Genomic DNA, 13,563 nt, shown 5'->3' with positions numbered 1-13,563 from the left:
TATCAACACGGCGCAGGTCCTAATCCAGCACTGTCACTCCCGTTATATTATATCAACACTGGGGGTTTGGCAGCTGTACTTGCCATTAAACCCCTACAACTCATCCAGAACGTTGCAGCCCGTACTTGTTATATTATATCAATACTGGGGGTTTAGTACCCCGCTCCGCTACTCCACTGGCTTCCAGTTGAAGCTGTATCCGTTACAATACCATGGTGCTTGCCTACTGAGCTGTGATATTATACGGCACCGGGGTACAGGCTGTATCAGGCCCTACACCCAAATCAAGGGCACTGATGGTTCATCCACCTCTGGCCTGTTATATTACCACTGGGGGTTCAGTACCGCTCAGCCCAGTCAAATATCAACACTGGGGGTTTAATACAGCTGTATGGTGGAACAAATCCCCACGACGTTTAGTACAGCTGTACTTGTTATATTATATCAACACTGAGAGACACCTGCAACTGTACCTCTTCAAGGAATACCTAGGGTTTAGTGTAAAGTACTTGTTATATCATTAAATGATTTAGATGCACTGTACTTGTAAAGTGGCTGTTCCACTGGATGTCATAAGGTGAATTCAATAATTTGTAGGTCCCTGGATAACAGGGCCAAATGACTTAAATGTAAATCGTAAATGTATGTTCAAACCTATCATCAAGGCAAAGTGTGGCTACTTGACAAATACAAATATAAAATATATTTGGATTTGTTTAACACTTGCTTTTAACAGTTACTACATTATTCTATATGTGTTATTTAATGGTTTCGATGACTTCACTATTATTCTACAATGTAGAAAATAGTAAAATACAGAGTAGATGCATCCCAAAGCCAGCACCTATTTGGATGCCTTTCCTTCCAGTTCTCTGCTGCCAGTAATTGGAACGAATTGCAAAAATCGCTTAAACTGTGATTTATTTCTCAGAACTTTAAACATCAGCTTTCTGAGGTCAGCTAACTAATTTACTGCAGCTGACATAGTCCATCTGTAAATAGCCCACCCAATCTACCTACATCAACCCCATATTGTTTTTATTTAAGAGAATGCCAAGAGTGTTCAAAGCATTCATCAAGGCAAAGTGTGTTTACTTTGAAGAATCTCAAATATAAAATATATTTGGATTTGTTTAACAGTATTTTGGTTACTACATGATTCTCATATGTGTTATTTAATGGATTGGATGTCACATTATTCTACATTGTAGAAAATCAGTTTTTGAATACAGAAAAATCCTTTAATAGATGTATCCACACTTTTGACTAGTACTTGATATAAAATAAAAAGACAGTTTTTCCAACTGCACTGAACTTTCAAAGAGACAAACATTATTTACTCCAAAACGAATCCACAGAAATGTACTTTAAAACCAAAAATGTCTCTCCAATCAAGAGGTTGATCACTAAAATGTTTTGCCGTTAGGATGGGGTCCCTAAAAGGCAAGAGAATCGGGATATGACATTGTAACCACATAATTGATGTTAATTTGTAATGACACTCAACTGTCAATACTGTTATTCTGTACTAGGTCAGATACGATCAACTGGCTGATGCTGTAATCCCCATCTCTTTATTCAATGGCTCTGAGCCAAACTCCAACCTCAGATGCAGGTGTTGTGATCACTGCTCATAGTTTTCTATCAGAGGGTTTTTGTAGAGGAGAAGAGGTTCTCTACATCACTGTGTTGGCTGGCTGCACAGTAATACAATGCACTGTCTTCAGGTGATCTCAGACTCACTAGATGAAGATAAGCCTCTTTCCTACCGTCTCCACTCACATTGAAGTGCTTTTCAAATGATTTCTCCATGGTTATTGACTTGGTATATGCATAACCAATGAGTTTCATAGCAGTGTAATCTTGTTGACTGTTGGTACCAGAGTATTGTGTAGTAGCTAGGGTTAGTATGGTTGCAGGTGAGTTGTACATTATCTTTAGATCCTTTTAGTATTGCAATAGGAATCTGATGGACTTCGGTACTGAGCGACTGCCCTGTTGACAAAGAGAGAGAGAGAGAGAGAGAGAGAGAGAGAGAGAGAGAGAGACAATGAGTCAGAGAGGATATTTATTCTGTTTAATGGCATTCATAGGTTTGTTAGACTTCTCTTAATGAGTGGTTTAATACCTGTCACCCAGAGTGGTAGAGCTGCCAGGTGAATCAGAACTCTGATCATAGTGAAGAAGACTTGATGGAGAAGATGAATATGTTTCCTCAGTGGAGGAGATTATGAGTGTCTCCTGGATGAAGCCCTGAGGTGAAAGGAGAGGGGCTGATGTAGTAGCATATTTTATTTAGGGTGGTGGTTGGTGGGAGTGTCAGAAAGTCTGTAGCATAATGTTTGCTCAGGACCTCACAGTGAACCTTTCTATTCATGACAATGAAATGAGACAGACATTATTACAAGTAGAGTTAGAGGTCCCCACAGTACATGATTAGAACATCATCTCTTCAGATATTATATGTTATATTATATCAACACTGGGGGTTTAGTGCAGCTGTACTTGTTATATTATATCAACACTGGGGGTTTAGTAGAGCTGTACTTGTTATATTATATCAACACTGGGGGTTTAGTGCAGCTGTACTTGTTATATTATATCAACACTGGGGGTTTAGTAGAGCTGTACTTGTTATATTATATCAACACTGAGGGTTTAGTGCAGCTGTACTTGTTATATTATATCAACACTGAGGGTTTAGTGTAGCTGTACTTGTTATATTATATCAACACTGGGGGTTTAGTAGAGCTGTACTTGTTATATTATATCAACACTGGGGGTTTAGTAGAGCTGTACTTGTTATATTATATCAACACTGGGGGTTTAGTAGTAGCTGTACTTGTTATATTATATCAACACTGGGGGGTTTAGTGCAGCTGTACTTGTTATATTATATCAACACTGGGGGTTTAGTAGAGCTGTACTTGTTATATTATATCAACACTGAGGGGGTTTAGTACAGCTGTACTTGTTATATTATATCAACACTGGGGGTTTAGTTCAGGTGTACTTGCTATATTATATGAACACTGGGGGTTTAGTTCAGCTGTACTTGTTATATTATATCAACACTGGGGGTTTAGTTCAGCTGTACTTGTTGTATTATATCAACACTGGGGTTTAGTACAGCTGTACTTGTTGTATTATATCAACACTGGGGTTTAGGTACAGCTGTACTTGTTGTATTATATCAACACTGTGGGTTTAGTACAGCTGTACTTGTTATATTATATCAACACTGGGGGTTTAGTGCAGCTGTACTTGTTATATTATATCAACACTGAGGGTTTAGTACAGCTGTGCTTGTTATATTATATCAACACTGGGGGTTTAGTACAGCTGTACTTGTTATATTACATCAACACTAGTTTAGTACAGCTAAACTTGTTATATTATATCAACACTGGGGGTTTAGTACAGCTGTACTTGTTATATTATATCAACACTGGGGGGTTCAGTACAGCTGTACTTGTTATATTATATCAACACTGGGGGGTTTAGTGCAGCTGTGCTTGTTATATTATATCAACACTGGGGGTTTAGTGCAGCTGTACTTGTTATATTATATCAACACTCAGTTTTAGTACAGCTGTACTTGTTATATTATATCAACACTGGGGGTTTAGTACAGCTGTACTTGTTATATTATATCAACACTGGGGTTTAGTACAGTTGTACTTCATATTATATCAACACTGGGTTTAGTGCAGCTGTACTTGTTATATTATATCAACACTGGGGGCATAGTGCAGCTTTAAAACAACAACAAAAATGTCTCTCCAGTCAAGAGGTTGATCACAAAATGTATTGCCATTAGGATGGGGTCCTCAAAAAGGCAAGAGAATCGGGATATGACATTGTAACCACATAACATTGCTCCAGTTTCAACTGTTCTTGCCAGTGTTATTATTCGACCATGCTGGTCATCTATGAACATTTGAACATCTTGGCCATGTTCTGTTATAATCTCCCACCGGCACAGCCAGAAGAGAGACTGGCCACCCCACATAGCCTGGTTCCTCTCTAGGTTTCTTCCTAGGTTTTGGCCTTTCTAGGGAGTTTTTCCTAATCACCGTGCTTCTACACCTGCATTGCTTGCTGTTTGGGGTTTTAGGCTGGGTTTCTGTACAGCACTTTGAGATATCAGCTGATGTACGAAGGGCTATATAAATAAATTTGATTTGATTTGATTTGATTTGATAATTGATGTTAATTAGTAATGCCACTAAGCTGTAAATACTGTTATTCTGTACTAGGTCAGATACGATCAACTGGCTGATGCTGTAATCCCCATCTTTTGCCCAATAATGGCTTGAGCCAAACTCCAACCTCAGATGCAGGTGTTGTGATCACTGCTCATAGCTTTCATCAGAGGGTTTTGCAGAGGAGAAGAGGTTCTCTACATCACTGTGTTGGCTGGCTGCACAGTAATACAATGCACTGTCTTCAGGTGCTCTCAGACTCACTAGATGAAGATAAGCCTCTTTCCTACCGTCTCCACTCATTGAAGTGCTTTTCAAATGATTTCTCCATGGTTATTGACTTGGTAATATACAAAACCAATGAGTTTCATAGCAGTGTCTCCTGTTGACTGTTGGTACCAGAGTATTGTGTAGTAGCTAGAATAGTATGGTTGCAGGTGAGTTGTACATTATCTTTAGATCCTTTTAGTATTGCAATAGGAATCTGATGGACTTTACTGCTAAGAGACTGCCCTGTTGACAAAGACAGAGAGAGAGAGAGAGAGAGAGAGAGAGAGAGAGAGAGAGAGTCAGAGAGGATATTTATTCTGTTTAATGGCATTCATAGGTTTGTTAGACTTCTCTTAATGAGTGATTTAATACCTGTCACCCAGAGTGGTAGAGCTACCAGGTGAATCAGAACTCTGATCATAGTGAAGAAGACTTGATGGAGAAGATGAATATGTTTCCTCAGTGGAGGAGAGATATGAGTGTCTCCTGATGAAGCCCTGAGGTGAAAGGAGAGGGGCTGATGTAGTAGCATATTTTATTTAGGGTGGTGGTTGGTGGGAGTGTCAGAAAGTCTGTAGCATAATGTTTGCTCATAGGACCTCACAGTGAACCTTTCTATTCATGACAATGAAATGAGACAGACATTATTACAAGTAGAGTTAGAGGTCCCCCTACAGTACATGATGAGACCATCACCTCTTCAGATATTATATGTTATCCTGTCCTATATCAACACTGGGGGTTTAGTTCAGCTGTACTTGTTATATTATATTATATCAACACTGGGGGCTTAGTACAGCTGTACTTGTTATATTATATCAACACTGGGGGTTCAGTACAGCTGTACTTGTTATATTATATCAACACTGGGGGTTTAGTGCAGCCGTTTGTTATATTATATCAACATCTGAGGGTTTAGTACAGCTGTACTTGTTATATTATCAACACTGGGGGTACAGCTTTTGTTTTATTATATCAACACTGGGGTTTAGTGCAGCTGTACTTGTTATATTATATCAACACTGGGGGTTTAGTACAGCTGTACAACACTTTTAGTTGTACTTGTTATTATATCAACACTGGGGGATTATACTTGTTATATTATATCAACACTGAGGGTTTAGTACAGCTGTACTTGTTATATTATGTCAACACTGGGGGTTTAGTACAGCTGTACTTGTTATATTATATCAACACTGGGGGTTTAGTACAGCTGTACTTGTTATATTATATCAACACTGGGGGTTTAGTACAGCTGTACTTGTTATTTATATTATATCACTTGTTATATCATATCAACACTGGGGGTTTAGTGTAGCTGTACTTGTTATACTATATCAACACTGGGGTTTAGTACAGCTGTACTTGTTATATTATATCAACACTGGGGGTTTAGTACAGCTGTACTTGTTTTATTATATCAACACTGGGGGTTTAGTACAGCTGTACTTGTTATATTATATCATCAAGGTACACTGCTACTTGTTATTTATATCAACACGGGTATATCTTGTTATACTACTGGGGTTTAGTACAGCTGTACTTGTTATATTATATCAACACTGGGGGTTTAGTGCAGCTGTACTTGTTATATTATATCAACACTGAGGGTTTAGTGCAGCTGTTACTTGTTATATTATATCAACACTGGGGTTTAGTGCAGCTGTACTTGTTATATTATATCAACACTGGGGGTTTAGTACAGCTGTACTTGTTATATTATATCAACACTGGGGGTTTTAGTGGGGCTGTACTTGTTATATTATATCAACACTGGGGTTTAGTACAGCTGTACTTGTTATATTATATCAACACTGGGGGTTTAGTTCAGCTGTACTTGTTATATTATATCAACACTTGGGGTTTAGTGTGCAGCTGTACTTTTTATATTATATCAACACTGAGGGTTTAGTGTAGCTGTACTTGTTATATTATATAAACACTGGGGGTTTAGTACAGCTGTACTTGTTATATTATATCAACACTGGGGTTTAGTACAGCTGTACTTGTTATATTATATCAACACTGAGGGTTTAGTGCAGCTGTACTTGTTATATTATATCAACACTGGGGGTTTAGTTCAGCTGTACTTGTTATATTATATCAACACTGGGGGTTCAGTACAGCTGTACTTGTTATATTATATCAACACTGGTTTAGTACAGCTGTACTTGTTATATTATATCAACACTGGGGGTTTAGTACAGCTGTACTTGTAATATTATATCAACACTCAGGTTTAGTACAGCTGTACTTGTTATATTATATCAACGCTGGGGGTTTGTTGCAGCTGTACTTGTTATATTATATCAACACTGGGGTTTAGTACAGCTGTACTTGTTATATTATATCAATACTGGGGGTTTAGTACAGCTGTACTTGTTATATTATATCAACACTGGGGTTTAGTTCAGCTGTACTTGTTATATTATATCAACACTGAGGGTTTAGTACAGCTGTACTTGTTATATTATGTCGACACTGGGGGGTTCAGTACAGCTGTACTTGTTATATTATATCAACACTGGGGTTTAGTACAGCTGTACTTGTTATACTATATCAACACTGGGGGTTTAGTACAGCTGTACTTGTTATATTATATCAACACTGAGGGTTTAGTGCAGCTGTACTTGTTATATCATATCAACACTGAGGGTTTGGTGGCTGTACTTGTTATATCATATCAACACTGAGGGTTTAGTGTAGCTGTACTTGTCGTCTGTATCACTGCCAAATACTACCAGGGTACGATGTCACATACCCAGGGGCCCCAGATCACAGGGCCACTTTGATTTTGTTAGCTGTTCTCACCAGATATCATATTAGCATGGCATTAGTCAATACATAATGTGTATAATACAGTGACAGATCTGAATATCAAAGAAAATGTTCTCTCTGCCCCATGCCAAAATGAGTAGAATTGCATGAAACTTGCTTTTAACAGTCCAATGCAGACATTATTATTATCTCAATATCAAATCATTTTTGGATAACAATACGTACCTTACCGTGATTGTTTTCAATAAAATGTTCAAAAAGAAGACAAAATAGCTTCTTAGCAAAGAGAAATTATTCATGAAAGAATTTTGCTATGACTGTCTGGAAGTGATCTGAGTAGAGTGGAGGGGGGGTCACTGAATATAAAGTTATTGGCAGAGAGGTTTAGAACTCTCTTTCTTATTTGTCATTTAACTAATTTACTGCAAGGTGATGTCACAGTGAACGCCAAAACTCCATCCCACCAAAACAGTCTGAAATGTCAGGCATTTTCAAACGACTTTACACTGAATGGGCAATTATCATAATTTTCATGATTTCACAGTATTACTTCAACCTCATAGTGTGGAAACATATCAAACACAGGTAAATATCGCTTTGATGAATGCACTGGCCCTTTGAAACATTTACATTTACATTTAAGTCATTTAGCAGACGCTCTTATCCAGAGCGACTGTTCTGTGCTCTGATATGGCAAATGTGAGAATGACAGAAATTCACTTTAGAACCAAAAAATGTCTCTCCAGTAAAGAGGTTGATCAATAAAATGTTTTGTCGTTAGGATGGGTCCCTAGCCAAAGCTTAGTCCCCAAAAGAGAATCGGGAAATGACATTGTAACAACATAATTTATGTTAATTGGTAATGCCACTCAACTGTCAATACTGTTATTCTGTACTAGGTCAGATACGATCAACTGGCTGATGCTGTAATCCCCATCTCTTTATTCAATGGCTCTGAGCCAAACTCCAACCTCAGATGCAGGTGTTGTGATCACTGCTCATAGTTTTCTATCAGAGGGTTTTTGTAGAGGAGAAGAGGTTCTCTACATCACTGTGTTGGCTGGCTGCACAGTATACAATGCACTGTGTTCAGGTGATCTCAGACTCACTAGATGAAGATAAGCCTCTTTCCACCGCCTCCACTCACATTGAAGTGCTTTTCAAATGATTTCTCCATGGTTATTGACTTGGTATATGCATAACCAATGAGTTTCATAGCAGTGTCTCTTGTTGACTGTTGGTACCAGAGTATTGTGTAGTAGCTAGGGTTAGTATGGTTGCAGGTGAGTTGTACATTATCTTTAGATCCTTTTAGTATTGCAATAGGAGTCTGATGGACTTTACTGCTAAGAGACTGCCCTGTTGACAAAGAATGAGAGAGAGACTGCCCTGTTGACAAGAGAGAGAGAGAGAGAGACAATGAGTCAGAGAGGATATTTATTCTGTTTAATGGCATTCATAGGTTTGTTAGACTACTCTTAATGAGTGGTTTAATACCTGTCACCCAGAGTGGTAGAGCTGCCAGGTGAATCAGAACTCTGATCATAGTGAAGAAGACTTGATGGAGAAGATGAATATGTTTCCTCAGTGGAGGAGAGATATGAGTGTCTCCTGGATGAAGCCCTGAGGTGAAAGGAGAGGGGCTGATGTAGTAGCATATTTTATTTAGGGTGGTGGTTGGTGGGAGTGTCAGAAAGTCTGTAGCATAATGTTTGCTCATAGGACCTCACAGTGAACCTTTCTATTCATGACAATGAAATGAGACAGACATTATTACAAGTAGAGTTAGAGGTCCCCCTACAGTACATGATGAGAACATCACCTCTTCAGATATTATATGTTATATTATATCAACACTGGGGGTTTTGTACAGCTGTACTTGTTATATTATATCAACACTGGGGATTTAGTACAGCTGTACTTGTTATATTATATCAACACTGGGGTTTAGTGCAGCTGTACTTGTTATATTATATCAACACTGGGGGTTTAGTGCAGCTGTACTTGTTATATTATATCAACACTGGGGTTTAGTTACTATATTATATCAACACTGGGGGTTTAGTACAGCTGTACTTGTTATATTATATCAACACTGGGGGTTTAGTGCAGCTGTACTTGTTATATTATATCAACACTGGGGGTTTAGTACAGCTGTACTTGTTATACTATATCAACACTGGGGGTTTAGTACAGCTGTACTTGTTATATCATATCAACACTGAGGGTTTAGTTCAGCTGTACTTGTTATATTATATCAACACCGGGGGTTTATATATTATATCAACACTGGGGGTTTAGTGCAGCTGTACTTGTTATATTATATCAACACTGGGGGTTTAGTTCAGCTGTACTTATTATATTATATCAACACTGGGGTTTAGTTCAGCTGTACTTATTATATTATATCAACACTGGGGGTTTAGTTCAGCTGTACTTGTTATATTATATCAAATCAAATCAAATTGTATTAGTCAATGCTCCGAATACAACTGGTGTAGACCGTACAGTGAAATGCTGACTGATGAGCCCCTAACCAACAATCCAGTAAAAAATAATACAGATAAGAATAAGAGATAAAAATAACAAGTAATTATAGAGCAGCAGTAAAATAACAATTCCGAGACAATATACAGCGGGTGCCGATGCAGAGTCAATGTGAGGGGGTACTGGTTAATTGTGGTAGTATGTTTTTGTAGGTAGAGTTATTAAAGTGGCTATGCATACATGACAATAGAGAGTAGCAGTGGTCTAAAGGGTGGTGGGGGCACTTCAAATAGTATTGGTAGCCATTTGACTCAATGTACAGGAATCTTATGGTTTTGGGTAGAAGCTGTTTAGAATCATATTTTACCTAGACTTGGCGCTCTGGTATCCCTTGCCATGCGGTAGCAGAGAGAACAGTCTATGACTTGGGTGGCTGGAGTCGCTGACAATTTTTAGTGCCTTCCTCTGACACCGCCTGTATTTGAGGTCCTGGAAGGCAGGAAGGTTGGCCCCAGTGATGTACTGGGCCGTTCGCATTGCACTCTGTAGTGACTTGCGGTTGTAGGCCGAGCAGTTGCCATACTAGTTGTGATGCAACCAGTCAGGATGCTCTCGATGGTGCAGCTGCAGAACCTTTTGAGGATCTGAGGACCCTGCCAAATATTTTCAGTCTTCTGAGGGGATTTGGTTTTGTCCTGGGGGCCTGTTCAGTTCTCTTTTTCCTGTAATCCACAATCAACTCCTTTGTCTTGATCACTCTGAGAGAGAGGTTGTTGTCCTGGCACCACATGGCCAGGTCTCTGACCTCCACCCTAGAGGCTGTCTCGTCGTTGTCGGTGATCAGGCCTACCACTGTTGTGTCATCTGCAAATGTAGTGATGGTGTTGGAGTCATGCCTGGCCAATGCAGTCATGAGTGAACAGGGAGTACAGGAGGGGACTGAGCATGCACCCCTGAGGGGCCCTGTGTTGAGGATCAGCATGGTGGATGTGTTGTTATTGCTGGTGTCCCGTCAGGAAATCCAGGATCCAGTTGCAGAAGGGTGGTGTTTAGTCCAAGGGTCCTTAGCTTATTGATGAGCTTTGAGGGCACTATAAGCTGTAGCCAATGAATAGCATTCTCACATAGGTGTTCATTTTGTCCAGGTGTGAAAGGGCAGTGTGGAGTGCAATAGAGATTGCATCATTTGTGGATCTGTTGGGGTGGTATACAAATTGGAGTGGGTCTAGGGTTTCTGGGATGAGGGTGTTGATGTGAGCCATGACCAGCATTTCAAATGCACTTCATGTCTACAGATGTGAGCGAAACCCCTCGCCAACAGCCAATGAAATTGCAGGGAGCCAAATATAAATCAACAGAAATCTCATAAATCCAATTTCTCAAACATACAAACTTTATACTAAGTAATATTTCCGTACATGTAGACCAAAGTAGTGTGACAGAGAATATGATGAGCAGTGTGATCATCGCCCCCATTTGATATTTTATTTGTCATTCTCACTCAGTTATCATATTAGCATATAGTCATTACAAAATGTGTAGAATTGCAGGAAATTTGTTATAACTGTCTGGAAGTGGAAGGGAGACAGAAATGTTGTTATTGGCAGAGAGGTTTGGAACTCTCTTTCCTATTGGTCTATTAGCTAATTTACCGCATGGTGATGTCACAGTGGAACGCCAAAACTCCATCCCACCAAAACAGGCTGAAATTTCAGGCTTTCTTTTCAAACACCTCTTACACAAAATGGGCATTATCAAAACTTTCACATTTTCACAGTATTATTTGAACCTCATAGTGTGGGAATATATATAGAAATCGGCAATATCACGTTTTTGAATGCACTGGCCCTTTAAAACAGCAACATGTTCTGTTCTCCCCATGGCAAAACGTGTAGAACTGCAGGAAATGTACTTTAAAACTTAATAATGTCTCTCCAGTCAAGAGGTTGGCCACCAAAATGTTTTGACGTGAGGATGGGGGCAAATCTAGTTTAGGTCCCTAAAAGCCTAGAGAAACAGGATATGACATTATAACTGCATAATTTATGTTAATAATTATTATTAACGACACTAAACTCATGCTGCTGTAGAAGACATTATCAGGCAATCAGCAATGTGGTTTTTATCTATCCTCAGCTGCGATGATATCTCTCTTCTCCTAGTCGTTAGTTGCAGGTGTAGAGAGAGAGAGAGAGAGAGAGAGAGAGAGAGAGAGAGAGAGACCTCATTTCCCGGTTGTGGTGTAATTTAAGCATTACGGTGATCGTACCAGATGCATCGTTATTTGCGAGCCAACTCGTAACTCCCAAACAAGCAGGTATACAGAACATTTAACATTTGTTAGACTTAAGTGCGCTGTTCTCGAATCAGCTTTCTCCAATCAAATATTGAGGCAGCTTATTCTAAATGCTTACCTTAAAAAAAACCAGAATGTTCATGATTACGCTAAATCAATGATCATGTAATCTGTAACTATCTGTGATAACGGTTTACTACTCTGTAATAATCTGTGGCTAATTTCACATTATTCCAACGTTAATCTCATTGAAATGACGTGGAAACGACATTGATTCAACCAGTGTGATAGTTCTGCTGTACGAAGGTCACTCGCTGTTAATTAAAGGGCAAACCTCAGCTTATCATTTTTAACATATACAGTAAATTCATGAAATTTACCCATTGATTCTGGAAGAATGGACATTTTTTAGGGGGCGGCAGTGTAGCCTAGTGTTTAGAGCGTTGGACTAGTAACCGGAAGGTTGCAAGTTTAAACCCCCAGCTGACAAGGTACAAATCTGTCGTTTCTGCCCCTGAACAGGCAGTTAACCCACTGTTCCTAGGCCATCATTGAAAATAAGAATTTGTTCTTAACTGACTTGTCTAGTTAAATAAAGGTCAAATAAATAAATAAAATAAATAAGCTTAATTTAACTCCATCAGAACACAAAGTATAAGTTCATTTTTTACTACGGTGTTTGTCTACAAAGTAAATGTAAAAAAAAAAAAAAAGAAAACACTGTACAGCCTAGAAATATGGTTAAAACGATCATGTTGATATCGTGGATGGTCAATCTTTGCATCCATAGACAGCTCTGTCTATTAATTTGAGTTTATATTTCTCCAGCTACATCCAGCTACAACCAGCTACACCCCTGTGGCAGGGGGGAACACTGTGAGCTCATTTAAATTCTGTATCACTGAAAGGTGATTTCCTTTTGAAGCGACATCTGCAGCGATGACCACAAATAGAGTCTCCACTAACGCGGGAACGTTACTTTTTCATTTCAATCACGCTGTAAGGCTGACTTTCGTTTGGTTATGTTACCCTGGTCTTTCCTTATGTTACCCTGGTCTTTCCTTATGTTACCCTGGTCTTTCCTAATGTTACCCTGGTCTTTCCTTATGTTACCCTGGTCTTTCCTTATGTTACCCTGGTCTTTCCTTATGTTACCCTGGTCTTTCCTTATGTTACCCTGGTCTTTCCTAATGTTACCCTGGTCTTTCCTTATGTTACCCTGGTCTTTCCTAATGTTACCCTGGTCTTTCCTTATGTTACCCTGGTCTTTCCTAATGTTACCCTGGTCTTTCCTTATGTTACCCTGGTCTTTCCTAATGTTACCCTGGTCTTTCCTTATGTTACCCTGGTCTTTCCTAATGTTACCCTGGTCTTTCCTTATGTTACCCTGGTCTTTCCTAATGTTACCCTGGTCTTTCCTTATGTTACCCTGGTCTTTCCTTATGTTACCCTGGTCTTTCCTTATGTTACCCTGGTCTTTCCTAATGTTACCCTGGTCTTTCCTAATGTTGCCCTGGTCTTTCCTAA

This window comes from Oncorhynchus masou, unplaced genomic scaffold (genome assembly GCF_036934945.1).
Source record: "Oncorhynchus masou masou isolate Uvic2021 unplaced genomic scaffold, UVic_Omas_1.1 unplaced_scaffold_924, whole genome shotgun sequence".
In the NCBI taxonomy this organism is placed as follows: Eukaryota; Metazoa; Chordata; class Actinopteri; order Salmoniformes; family Salmonidae; genus Oncorhynchus; species Oncorhynchus masou.
This window is presented reverse-complemented; position numbering follows the sequence as displayed.